Source organism: Schistocerca nitens, chromosome 5, assembly GCF_023898315.1.
Source record: "Schistocerca nitens isolate TAMUIC-IGC-003100 chromosome 5, iqSchNite1.1, whole genome shotgun sequence".
NCBI lineage: Eukaryota > Metazoa > Arthropoda > Insecta > Orthoptera > Acrididae > Schistocerca > Schistocerca nitens.
Window position 1 is genome coordinate 227,332,460 of NC_064618.1, and position 14,847 is coordinate 227,347,306.

The 14,847-nt window shown below is 45.2% G+C and overlaps 1 protein-coding gene and 1 pseudogene across 3 annotated transcripts in view; one reads left to right on the forward strand and one right to left on the reverse strand.

The window, feature by feature from the left end:
• Window positions 1–14,847, forward strand: part of LOC126259302 (protein slit) — an 839,566-nt gene that overhangs the window by 330,471 nt on the left and 494,248 nt on the right. The gene's annotated exons all lie outside the window — the stretch shown is intronic.
• LOC126261020 (5S ribosomal RNA) lies at window positions 5,891–6,008 on the reverse strand (annotated as a pseudogene).

Consider the following 14,847-nt stretch of genomic DNA (forward strand, 5'->3'; position numbering starts at 1 on the left):
TTTCGGCCACCTCTCCCAGCCACCATTGATGATTTGAAACGAGAAATAACAGCAGCTATCCAAACTGTTACGCCTGATATGCTACAGAGAGTGTGGAACGAGTTGGAGTATCGGGTTGATATTGCTCGTGTGTCTGGAGGGGGCCATATTGAACATCTCTGAACTTGTTTTTGAGTGAAAAAAAAAAACCTTTTTCAATACTCTTTGTAATGATGTATAACAGAAGGTTATATTATGTTTCTTTCATTAAATACACATTCTTTTTGAATCACCCTGTATTTGTGTACGCGATATTTCCGCCGTCTGTACATGTGCATATCGCTATCCAACGACTTTTGTCAATTTAGTGTATTGTTGATAACACGGTCAGGAAGCAGTGCTCGCTCCTGAGACGTTCTACGCTGTGAATGACTCCCGTGATATAACGAACCAAGTTCCAGCTATGTATTTTTCACGCGGCAGAGACTCCGCCACGGCGTGATGTTTAATTTATTTGCTTGTCAAAAGCAACTGGCGGCGTATGTGGGCTGCTGTCGGGCTGCAGACAACCGTGAAACAGGCAGCGGCGGTGGCGGGACGGCGTCTGAATACGGCCTATCCTGTCGTAGCGCTCCGCACGCACGCTCTGCCCTTCTTCCGGGGATTTGCCCCGACAAAGCGTTGCGCGGTCGCTGAATGGGACACATCACCGCCCTAAGCTGGCTTTTCTTCGCGGGAAGTCGACGTGAGCCGCGCCAGCAGCCAGGAATGCTGGCCTGCCGCCTGCCTGGTCTCCGTAATTTCCTTACCGGGGCGCCGACATCCTCGTCAAGACGGTGCGGGCGCAGCGGGCAGTAAATCAGTGTCTCGCAGTTGTTTTCTTCCTGGCGACAGGCAAGTGGATTAAGAAAGAAACTACCGAGCATACGGTGGTGCGTTTTCCGTTTTACTCGCGGACGACAGTAGTGGCCATATTTTTGATGACAATAAACTTTGTTGCTGACAAATGCGTAAATTACATTGCCGAACTAAAAGTTACTATCTCTGGGACGACAGTAGTGGCCATATTTGTGATGACAATAAACTTTGTTGCTGACAAATGCGTAAATTACATTGCCGAACTAAAAGTTACTATCTCTGGGACGACAGTAGTGGCCATATTTGTGATGACAATAAACTTTGTTGCTGACAAATGCGTAAATTACATTGCCGAACTAAAAGTTACTATCTCTGGGACGACAGTAGTGGCCATATTTGTGATGACAATAAACTTTGTTGCTGACAAATGCGTAAATTACATTGCCGAACTAAAAGTTACTATCTCTGGGACGACAGTAGTGGCCATATTTGTGATGACAATAAACTTTGTTGCTGACAAATGCGTAAATTACATTGCCGGGCAAAAAGTTACTATCTCTGGGGGAATGTAAATATAATGATAATGCGAAGTATTAAACATGTTTGCTTGGTTCAGTGACCGTTTCTAAATTAAAATTGAAACGAATGAGCCCTCGGTCACTATTATTTTTAGTCTGACTGACCAGGTTTCAACACAGAGTGCCTTCATCAGAATTAAAACAATTAAAATGGCCTATCACGTAGTTACAAATTTATAGGAAAAGACATTTTTTATATAAAAAGTGTAAGTACTGACTAACAATAAAAGACAGAGGCAGTACTTACATGTCACATATAAAATACACTACTGTCCATTAAATTGACCATCGCCTTCACCGTGGATAATGACACGTAATACAAACAGTAAATTTGCAAATAACCAGAACCATCACCAGGTGTCTGGTGCTGTTTGGAAAGAAGTACTGACAACGCACTGTACATGAGTTTGTATACGTTACTCATGATGATGGCGATGATGATTGTATACATGCCAGTAAATACGACGAAGGTGATGGTTTGATTATGGAATTATGTCCGACACTAATCATCGCAAACAAATTATCTTTCTCGCAGCAACTTCGGCAGAATTACAAATAGTGGTTTTAATAGAAGTAAGTTGCTAAATCATTTTCCGGCATCATGCTGAAAGTTCATAAATTTGACAGTAGACGGGACAGGAAATGTTTTCTTTTTGAACACATTTTGCTGCAGTACGCTACATAAGCGTCTTACACACTTGGGCAATGAGCTGGGGTGACATTTCTCTTGGCAACGCTTCTCGCTCTGGTGGGAGCTTTCCATCTTCTCTGACAATCAGAAACATAAGACGCTTTCGTCGCACACTCTCTCGCATTTCCTGGGGGACATAAGACTCAGATTTCCTCACACATTATCTCCTAGTCCCAAGGAATCACTATGCAGATAGAAGGAATGTCCAGATACAGTTTTACTTTTCGAATTTATGCATCACTGGCATATTCGTGTTTTGTGCCCTAGCTTAGGAAGCTCATCTCGGCCTCACGAGTTGGTGGGACGCTCGGCACTTCCCACTGCACTTTCCCAGTGCGCTCGGTTGTTTCCCCCTCGCAAGGAGGATGAGAATGACAGAGATTGGCGCGATGTACCAGGGTAAGACTATTGTGGAAGGCCAAACAACTTTTATTGAATGTTGAAAATGACACAGGTATATGACACTGTTTTTCAACATAGTCAAAAAAATCTCTGTCAACTACGCTCGGAACTTTCTACCAATCGTTCAGTTCCTCGATAGCAGAAATCCTCTCCTTGACCATGTAGCCTTTCTAAAATCGCTGTGCGAATTTCCTCATCGTTGGAAAAGCTTTTCCCCCAGAATATTCTTTCAGCTTACCGCCGAAAAGATGTAAATCACAGTGGAGCAAGCTCTGCACTTTGTGACAAATCCTTCGAAATCTCTGATAGAAAACGTTGAAGCAAAACTTGGGTTGTGTGCGCCGTGAAGTGTGTTGCGTTACCGTCCAAGAGAACAATGCATTTCCACGCCTCTTGTTCTTTACAGCGTTGCGCAGCGATGGCAGCGTTGTACGAAACTAATCGGCATTAATGGCTGTGCCCTTTGTCATGAGCTCTGTGTCCACAGCTCCTTCATTGTCGAAGAATACCGTGGTCATGACCTTCCCTGCTGATGGCGCAACTTAACATTTACTCCGCAGAGGCGAGGAGACGTGTCTCCATTCCATTAACGCTCTCTCCGTTGCAGGTACGAAACGATGGACCCATGCCTCACCGCCTGTAATGATGCAGCTTAGGATATTATTGCCTTCCACGGAGTAACGCTCAAGGAAGTCAGAAGACTCCATAAACCTTGCGCCTTTGTTTGCATGTGACAGTGACGGCGGAACCCAGCATGAGCGCATTTTCCAGTACTGCAGACGATCTCGGACGATGGAATGGGCACTGCTTATTGAGATGTGCATATGTGTACTCAGGAGCTTCCCCTCGTCGGTTTTACAGATGCTGGCAGGGTGTGTAGGGAAAGACCAGGACTTCAAAACACGTAAACATAAAGACGCAACTCACAACCCTTCTCGATGTTGTTATTGTTGTCTTCAGTCCTGAGACTGGTTTGATGCAGCTCTCCATGCTACTCTATCCTGTGCAAGCTTCTTCATCTCCCAGTACCTACTGCAACCTACATCCTTCTGTATCTGTTTACTGTATTCATCTCTTGGTCTCCCTCTACGATTTTTACCCTCCAATGCTAAATTTGTGATCCATTGATGCCTCAGAACATGTCCTACTAACGTGTGCGGGTGCGCTAGGCCTAAATGTCGGTTTGTCGAATGACGTGTGCTACCTAGTTAAACTTCTCGGTCTAGTTACGTCGATTCAGAGAGGGATATTCGATTCGTTTGCTTTTGATACGTTTTCTTAAATTACCTATCTATCGAATAGTGAAAGACTGGCAGGGATAACTGATCAAGTGATAATTGATCAGTTATCGACCGGGATTGAAAATTATTAAATTACTGAAATCGCTATTAAACAATAGGGGTTTGTGGTAGAAGGGTGAAAATTTAGGGTTGTGTGTATTTTTTAATGCCACATCATAAAAAATTAGAAAATTCTGTCCAAAAAATAAGACATCCCTTATCACTTAGGGGTATGAAAAACAGATTACGACCGATTCTCAGACCTACCGAATATACATGTAAAATTTCATCAGTATCGATCGAGCCGTTTCGGAGGAGTATGGCAACTAACGCTGTGACACGAGAATTACACACACACACACACACACACACACACACACACATATATATATATATATATATATATATATATATATATATATATATATATATATATATATATATATTTCCTTTCCTGTACCACTCACAAATAGAGCGAGGGCGACCTAATTTCTCGTATCTTTGTGGTCCTTACGCGCAATGTATGTTGGCGGCAGAAGAATCGTGTGGCAATCAGCTTCAAATGCCGGTTCTCTAACTTTCCTCAATAGTGTTTCTCGGAAAGAACGTCGCCTTCATTCCAGGGATTTTCATTTGAGTTCCCGGAGCATCTCGATAACACTGACGTGTTGTTCGAACCTACCGGTAACAAATCTAGCTGCCCGCCTCTGAACTGCTTCGATGTCCTCCTTCAACCCGACCTGGTACAGATCCCCAACACTCGACCAGTTCTCAAGAGTAGGTCGCACCGGAGCCCTATATGCAGACTTTTTTTACAGATGAACTAGTTTTCCTAAAAGTCTGCCAATAAACCAAAGTCTACCATTCGCTTTCCCTACGACAGCTCTCACATGCTTGTCCTATTTCACATCACTTGGGAACGTTACGCCCAAATATTTAAACGGCTTGACCGTGTCAAGCAGGATATTAGTAATACTGTATCCGAACATTACAGGTGGCTTCTTCCCACACATCCGCATTAACTGACATTTTTCCACATTTAGAGCTAGCTGCCATTCATCACATCAATTAGAAATTTTATCTAAGTGGTTTTGTATCATCCTACAGTCACTAAACTTCGACGCCTTACCGTACACCAAAGCATCATCAGCAAACAACCGCAAACTGCTGGCCACACCTTCCGCCATATCGTTTATGTACATAGAGAACAGCAGCAGTCCTATCACACTTCCCTGGGGCACTCCTGACGATAGCCTTGTCTCTGGTGAACTCTTGCCATCGAGGATAGCATACTGGGTTCCATTACTTAAGAAGTCTTAGAGCCACTCACACATCTGTGAACTTATTCCATACGCTCGTATCTTCGTTAGCAGCCTGCAATAGGGCCCCGTGTGAAATGCTTTCCGGAAATCTAGAAGTATGGAATCTGCGTATTGCCCTTCATCCATAGTTCGCAGTATATCGTATGAAAAGAGGGGAAGGTGACTTTTGCACTAGCGATGCTTTCTAAAACCATGCTGATTCCTGAACATAAGCTTCTCAGTCTCAGAAAAGTTTAATATATTCCAACTGCGAATATGTTCGAGGATTCTAGTTAATAGAAGTTAGGGATATTGGCCTGTAATTTTACGGGTCCCGTCTTTTACCCTTATTATATACTGGAGTCACCTGCGATTTTTCCAGTCGGTAGGAACTTGGTGCTGGGTGAGAGGTTTAGGATAAATACAGGCTAGGTAAGAGGCCAATGCCGCAGAATACTCTTCGTAAAACCGAACTGGGATTCCATCCGGACCTAGTGATTTATTTGCTTTCAAATCTTTCAGTACAGTGCTGAAGCATTACAACAGCTGCTCGACGTGGCGGCCACCAACGTTGTTATAGACATTGTACTTACCAAGAGGCACTCCGTCTTCAGGCCACAAGTGGCCAATCGGGACCATCCGACCGCCGTGTCATCCTCAGATGACGATGCGGATAGGAGGGGCGTGTGGTCAGCACACCGCTCTCCCGGTCGTTATGATGGCTTTCTTTGACCGGAGCCGCTACTATGCGGTCGAGTAGCTCCTCAGTTGGCGTCACGAGGCTGAGTGCACCCCGAAAAATGGCAACAGCACATCGCGACCTGGATGGTCACCCATCCAAGTGCCGACCACGCCCGACAGCGCTTAACTTCGGTGATCTGACGGGAACCGGTGTATCCACTGCGGCAAGGCCGTTGCCGTACTTACCAAGAACGTTCTGATATACTCTCTCCACACCACCTACTGTTTCTTCAATTTCCGGTTCAGCGGGCAGAACTCGTGCTGGCATATCTTCCTCTGTCTCTACAGGAGTCTTGTAAATTAAACGTTGCAAGCGACGTTAAGTGACATTAAGTGACCGTTTGACGTAATACTTGTCATCCTGCCTACCCTATTACATATTAGGACAAGCAACTTCGAGACTTTTCTCTTTCCATCAACAGAATGTTCGCGTTGCCTATCTGAATCGAAACTATCGAAGAACGAAAACGGTACATTTTCGGACACAGTTTCCCATTCAGAACATTATGTACTCACTCCTCTCTAAAAATCCTACAAGTCTGTAACGGAAATTTCTGAACAAACTGTACGTTATACTTGTCACAAATGTAGATGCAGTAATATAAATAAAATGATTATACTGAATTGAAAGTTGTCGTGTATACTTCTCTTATTTCCAGCGACCTAAAGGAAAAAAAATGTCCTTTTTTCAGGATTAACTACAAAAAATGGCTCTAAGCATTACGGGACTTAACATCTGAGGTCATCAGTCCCCTAGACTTAAAACTACGTAAACCTAACTAACCTAAGGCTATCACACACATCCATGCCCGAGGCAGGATTCGAACCTGCGACCGTAGTAGCCACGTGGTTCCGCACTGATGAAGTACACCATGTACACAGTTGTTAATTAACAACACAACAATCTCCCAAGAAAGTATTGTAATAGAAGCTTTTCATCTGCAAAACACCTCCTTATTAATTTATAAATTACACTACTGGCCATTACAATTGCTACACCAAGGAGAAATGCAGATGATAAACGTGTATTAATTGGATAAATATATTATACTAAAACTGACATGTGATTACATTTTCACGCAATTTGTGTGCATAGATCCTGAGAAATCAGAACCCAGAACAACCACCTCTGGCCGTAATAACGGCCTTGATACTCCAGGGCATTGAGTCAAACAGAGCTTGGATGGCGTGTACAGGTACAGCTGCCCATGCAGCTTCAACACGATACCACAGTTCATCAAGAGTAGTGACTGGCGTATTGTGACGAGCCAGTTGCTCGGCCACCATTGACCAGACGTTTTCAATTGGTTAGAGATCTGGTGTATGTGCTGGCTAGGGCAGCAGTCGAACATTTTCTGTATCCAGAAATGCCCGTACAGGACCTGCAACATGCGTTCGCGCATTATCCTGCTGAAATGTAGGGTTTCGCAGGGATCGAATGAAGGGTAGAGCCACGGGTCGTAACACATCTGAAATGTAACGTCCGTGGTTCAAAGTGCCGTCAATGCGAACAAGAGGTGACCGAGACGTGTAACCAATGGCACCCCATAGCATCACGTCGGGCGATCCGCCAGTATGGCGATGACTAATACACGCTTCCAATGTGCGTTCACCGCGATGTCGCCAAACACGGATGCGACCATCACGATACTGTAAACAGAACCTGGATTCATCCGAAGAAATGACGTTTTGCCATTCGTGCACCCAGGTTCGTCGTTGAGTGCACCATCGCAGGCGCTCCTGTCTGTGATGCAGCGTCAAGGATAACCGCAACCATGGTCTCCGATCTGATAGTCCATACTGCTGCAAACGTCGTCGAACTGTTCGTGCAGATGGTTGTTGTGTTGCAAACGTCCCCATCTGTTGACTCAGGGATCGAGACGTGGCTGCAAGATCCGTTAGAGCCATGCGGATAAGATGCCTGTCATTTCGACTGCTAGTGATACGAGGCCGTTGGGATCCAGCACGGCGTTCCGTATTACCCTCGTGAACCCACCGATTCCATATTCTGCTAACAGTAATTGGATCTCGACCAACGCGAGCAGCAATGTCGCGATACGATAAACCGCAATCGCGATAGGCTGCAATCCGACCTTTATCAAAGTCGGAAACGTGATGGTACGCACTTCTCCTCCTTACACGAGGCATCACAACAACGTTTCGCCAGGCAACGCCGGTCAACTGCAGATTGTGTATGAGAAATCGGTTGGAAACTTTCCTCATGTCAGCACGTTGTAGGTGTCGCCACCGGCGCCAACCTCGTGTGTATGCTGTGAAAAGCTAATCATTAGCATATCACAGCATCTTCTTCCTGTCGGTTAAATTTCGCGTCTGTAGCACGTCATCTTCGTGGTGTAGCAATTTTAATGGCCAGTAGTGTAAGTGTTTTCTGTCATTTGTTTCTCTAAGGGAGATAGGCAGGCTGCCAGTTTGTTGATATACAGAATATCTAGTAATAAATCAGTATTTAAATATACAGTTCTAAAACAGACAGTAAATTTGTAATGTGCAGCCGATATTTTTATTGGCCGATACGTCGACATTTCTTCTTTCGGTATATCGATACATCCTGGCGATACTCAGAAGGTCGATAATGGGCTTTTTAAATATCGATTTATCGGAAACACGATCTTTTTAAAAATACCAGCAGCGCGACTAGGGGGTGCAGGCCCGATGTGGACGGGACACAGGAGCCCAGCCTTCCTCGCGCGGCGCCTGCGGCCCCGCAGGCTGCGAAACGGCAAGGCCAGCGGCCGCGGGTGGCGACCTTGCGGGACAAGGCGCGCTGCGTTCCGGACGGCTGGCCGCCTAACGGGACGAGACGAGACGCCGAACACCTGGCTGGCTCTCGAGCCGCAGGTGCCCGCCGCTTCCCTGTGGACACGCCTCGGGGACACGCACGCTCACCAGAGTACAACACGCCAGTGCTTTACAGTCTTTTGCGTGCCGTATTTTGAAACAGTTCAGATACGTTGAAAATAATAAAGAAGCAATCCTTGACTTTGTTTTTACGTTTCCAGGTCTACAGCAATTTCAGTGACTTAATAGCATTCGTGAAGCTAGATGCATAACCTCGCTCAACCACGATATTCCTCAGCATTTCTCTAATCACATTATCGCTTGCTTTCTTAAAATCCACAAAAGTAAGATCGGTTTCCCTACAGCACTGTCGTCTCTTTTCTAAGACTTGTTGCAGGGTAAAAACATTGTCAACAGTTAACCGTCCTTTTCTAAAATCTTACTGTAGTTCAGAGTACGACAAGGACGCTGTAATTCTCCAACACTCCTCAATATAGCGGTGTCCAAAAAAATTTATCCACTGTTTAAAAGTCCATAACTTGCAAACTAATTGACGGAGTTGTCTCATTTTTGGTGAAAGTGTAGCTTAAAGTCCAACTTAAAGATATCATTGCAGGTGTTCGAAATGGTCACCATTAACATCCACACACAAACAATGCCGCCGAACTGCAGTACGAAGTACTGACTGCAACGTGTTCAGGTGGATATTTGCACATGAATGTTCGATGGATTCTCGAAGTTCATCCAATGTGCGTGGCTTTTTTCGATAACCGACGTCCTTCAGTGTTCCCCACAGGTAAAAGTCCAGAGGAGTTACGTCTGGGGAACGTGGTGGATACTCCACAACACCTCTACGGCCTATACATCTCCCACCTGCACAGTTACCAGTGAGGTGTACCTTCAGAAGCTGCAGACATCCATTTTACCCGCCATCCGAGACTTGTATGGAGTGCCGGCCGCGGTGGTCTCGCGGTTCTAGGCGCGCAGTCAGGAACCGTGCGACTGCTACGGTCGCAGGTTCGAATCCTGCCTCGGGCATCGATGTGTGTGATGTCCTTAGGTTAGTTAGGTTTAAGTAGTTCTAAGTTCTAGGGGACTGATGACCACAGCAGTTGAGTCCCATAGTGCTCAGAGCCATTTGAACCATTTTGAACTTGTATGGAGACGGAAGAGTTTACTTTCAACAAGATGGTGCCCCAGCCCACTACCATAATCGTGTTAGAGCGTATCTCAACGAAAATCTAGCAGGAAGATGGATAGGCCGTAGAGGTCCTGTGGAGAATCCACTACGTCCCCCAGACCTAAGTCCTCTGGACTTTCACCTGTGGGGAACACTAAAGGACGTCGTTTATCGACAACAGCCACACACATTGGATGAACTTCGAGAATCCATCATGCATTCATGTGCAAATATCCAACTGAACACGTTGCAGTCAGTACTTCGTGCTACAGTTCGGCGGCCTGAGCGCCTAGAACCGCTAGACCACCGCGTATCATTAAGTACCTTGATGCAATGCAGTTGGTACTTGAACTTGTAATAGGAATACGAAGTAGCGCATATACTCTAGTACGTCAATAATTTAATATCTAAGTCATTATCCTTATTCAAAGTATTGCCACTCCCCAGATAGTTGAAGTTCTGAACTTGTTCCAAAATCTAATCTTTAACTACAGTTTCGTTTGATACTGGATATTTCCCTTGGGATACCGTCTCTTAGTTTTATTTAATGACAACTTAAAAATTATAATCCTTTCAAATTAAGATGAGAAGATGGATTGATTTTTTAGTTCACCTTTCTAATTTGCCAGTAGTACAATGTCGTCAAGATGTAATAGTGTATTAACATATGTATTCTTGCTTTATGGGTCCCTTCTGACGTTCTTTCTTTCCATTTCCGGAAGGCATCGTCTATATCATTACTAAAAAACGCAGGTGATAAAACACATGCCTCTAAGCACTATGGGACTTAACATCTGAGGTCATCAGTCCCCTAGACTTAGAACTACTTAAACCTAACTAACGTAAGGACATCACACACATCCATGCCCGAGGCAGGATTCGAACCTTCTACCGTAGTAGCAGCGGTTCCGGACTGAAGCGCCTAGAACCGCTCGGCCACAGCGGCCGGCGTAAAGCACACTCCTGCCTCACATCTAGGTTTTAGAAAATGTCGTCCTCTGGATAATGAGGAGCGTAAAGTATAGGTTATACAGACTCTTGCCGACTGGCATGAACTGTATTTATTTACAATCGCGGCTTCAACCTGTTATGCCACTCTCAAACGACAGCTGTAGGAACATAAGTTGATAAATTCCTTAAAGAGCAGTTGAACTTTAAGAATACATTCTGTTCTCAAAATGTTTAATAAAAACAAAGTTCTTATGGCCTTTAGATCTAGCCATCTACATCTACATCTACATTTATACTCCGCAAGTCACCCAACGGTGTGTGGCGGAGGGCACTTTACGTGCCACTGTCATTACCTCCCTTTCCTGTTCCAGTCGCGTATGGTTCGCGTGAAGAGCGACTGCCGGAAAGCCTCCGTGCGCACTCGAATCTCTCTAATTTTACTTTCGTGATCTCCTCAGGAGTTATAAGTAGAGGAAAGCAATATATTCGATTTCTCGTCCAGAAACGCACCCTCTCGAAACCTGGACAGCAAGCTACACAGCGATGCAGAGCGCCTCTCTTGAAGAGTCTGCCACTTGAGTTTGCTAAACATCTCCGTAACGCTATCACGCTTACCAAATAACCCTGTGACGAAACGCGCCGCTCTTCTTTGGATCTTCTCTATCTCCTCTGTCAACCCGACCTGGTACGGATCCCATACTGATGAGAAATAGTCAAGTATAGGTCGAACGAGTGTTTTGTAAGCTCCCTCCTTTATTGGTGGACTACATTTTCTAAGGACTCTTCCAATGAATCTCAACCTGGCACCCGCCTTACCAACAATTAATTTTATATGATCATTCCACTTCAAATCGTTCCGCACGCATACTCCCAGACATTTTACAGAAGTAACTGCTACCAGTGTTTGTTCCGCTATCATATAACCATACAATGAAGGATTCTTCTTTCTATGTGTTCGCAATACATTACATTTGTCTACGTTAAGGATCAGTTGCCACTCCCTGCACCAAGTGCCTATCCGCTGCAGATCTTCCTGCATTTCGCTGCAATTTTCTTATGCTGCAGCTTCTGTGTATACTACAGCATCATCCGCGGAAAGCCGCATGGACCTTCCGACACTATCTACTAGGTCATTTATATATATTGTGAAAAGCAATGGTCCCATAACACTCCCCTGTGGCACGCCAGAGGTTACTTTAACGTCTGTAGACGTCTCTCCATTGAGAACAACATGCTGTGCTCTGTTTGATAAAAACTCTTCAATCCAGCCACACAGCTGGTCTGATATTCCGTAGGCTCTTCCTCTGTGTATCAGGCGACAGTGCGGAACTGTATCGAATGCCTTCCGGAAGTCAAGGAAAATGGCATCTACCTGGGAGCCTGTATCTAATATTTTCTGCGTCTCATGAACAAATAAAGCGAGTTGGGTCTCACAGGATCGCTGTTTCCGGAATCCATGTTGATTCCTACAGAGTAAATTCTGGGTTTCCAGAAATGACATGATACACGAGCAAAAAACATGTTCTAAAATTGTATTGTACGGAAATGGCCGTGAAGGCACACGATCTTTCATGATCACATTTTGTGTGTGTGTGGGGGGGGGGGGGAGGGGGGGGAGGGAGAGAGAGAGAGAGAGAGAGAGAGAGAGAGAGAGAGAGAGAGAGTAGCGCACTTGTTGACAGTGGCAGAACAGTTAGTTTAAGCAAGTGGTTTCAAATATTTTAGTATTTTGAGAAACTGTTTCAACAAATTTAGCGTATATTATACGGCGTTAGTCCTGATGCAGTTGCTCCAATTTATAGCCGAGTATCAGCTTTATTGCCAAACCCAATCAGCGACAGAGTTGCTCAGATTAGTCCTTGGGGGAATCCCCTTGTGAGTCAGCTGGAAGAATGGAGGACGTGGAACGAATGTGTGACGTGATGTGGACCTCATCGCTTCGCAGGGCGACGCTACAACGAGGCGCAGCCGTAACGACGCCGCGGGGACCGAGACGGGCGCAGGGTTTTACTAGTCACGCCGTCGTCTCTCGTGTAATTGTCGCCGCGACGCAGTGGCTGGCGTAAACAGCGCTAGCGGCCGGGAATGGTTACTCACGGAGATTTACCTCCTCCGTCCGCAGGCGGCGCTTTTATCCCTTTAAAGAGCTTTCGCTTGTCCCACTTAGTTAAAAGCTGACGGGGCAAAAAACCAATTACGCGGCTTTAAGGGGATTTACTCAGAAAGCCCGCTCCTGGCGTGTCCGCAGCGCCGCGCTCTGCCCGCACTGGACGCTCACCGTACCAATCTCGCAGTGTTACCAACAGTGGCGGAGCGATATGTTATTAGAAAATCTCTAGTAGCCGCACAATTCCGAAGACAGATGGCTTTTCTCCAATGTTTTCTCAGTGTCACACTATTTATCTAGGTTTCCATCTGCACTTCGCAAACCGCTTTATGATGTGTAGCAGAGGGCACTTTGTGTCTCACTGGTACATTTCTTTCCTGTACCAGTCGCGAATAGTGCGCGGGAAGAATGATTGTTGGCAAGCCTCTGTGTAAGCTCGTATATCTCTAATCTTGCCTTCATGCTCTCTTCGTGACTCTCCTAGGTCTCAAAATGCTAATAGTATACCACCTTGTGACGCACAACGCCTATCTTGTAGCGTCTGGCCTTGGATGAGCATCCCTGTGATGCTTTCGAGTTTACTAAACGAACCTGTGACGAAACGCGCTGCTCTTCTTTGGATCCTCTGTATTCCTTTTGTCAATCCCGTTTAGGAAAGGTTCCAAATTGACTAGCACCACTGATGTGATCGTTCCAGCTTAAATTATTCTGTACACATATTTCCAAATACTGAACAGATCGTTATATCGTACAATAACGGGTCTTTTCCTCTATTTTTCTGCTGTATGTTATATTTGAATGTGATTGAGTCATCTGCCTGTACCTGTTCCCAATGGCAAGCCTTTGCATGTCTTCCCGTATTTTGCTACAGTTTAAGTATTCGTCGGCCACCATTTGCTGTTATTCCACACAGTGTGTGTGTTCTCGAGTAGGTGTTTCGCTTTTCACATGTAATATCCGATGAAAATATCCTGCTCATGGAATTGGAAAACAGATGTAGATGTAGAACATTCTCGGTTCTCTTACCGCATCAGTTCTGGATAAAATCTCAAGCTTTCGGCGATTACCTCCATCGTCATCGTCAGGAGCAACTGACGATGACGACGGAGGTAATCATGAAAGCTTGAAATTTATCCAGAACTGACGCGGCAAGAAAACCGAGAATGTTTTACATATAAGTGCCGTCGCGAAAAACTTCGTTCCCAAACAGATGTAGACCTCGCCAGGTGCGGAGGACGCTGCAGTTTCACAAACGGGAGAACCAGGAAGAGTATGAAGGCAACAAGATGATATACAGGGCTCATGGCCAAACCTCCAGTAAACATTTCTGACACGTAGTGGAAAAAAGTGTGTTGTATGGTTATGGATCCGAAAACATTTCATTTGCATGTTAGAGATCATTTCTATCTCTTCATTCCTACATGAAATATTCAAAATACCTTCTTGGTTGGGTTTAGTTAGAATGACAATAAGTCGTAATTCTTAGGACCACCGACAGTGTTTGTTGCTTCAATTGAACGAAGGTAATGTTGACACGAGATTACGTTATTTGCTCTACTACAATCAAGCATAGAGCATCAACTGTTCAGTGTTCCTCACGGGCTTAGTTTCTTGTGCAGCGCAATGGAAGTGTATTCAAATGCGGAATTTGCAGACACCCATTTGCTGTACAGAATTGCAGACGGTCGTAGCCCTCACCGTTTCTATCAGGAGAGATTTCCAGAGCAACGGGGCCCCTACAGGGGACATTTGAAGCGATCGATCGTCGTCTTACGGAGAATGGGACGTTTTAGCGTACTACTCGCGACTGGGGAGGCCTAGAAGGACGAGGACACTTCGGAGGAAGGACATATTTGCGCAGTTGACGACAACCCTAGTATCAGCGTAAGACAATTAGCTGGAACTAGTTGAATGATTAATTCAACAATGTGTCGACCCTCACTTTAGCGCAAATGTGCTGTACGCGGATGACGCTTCGCT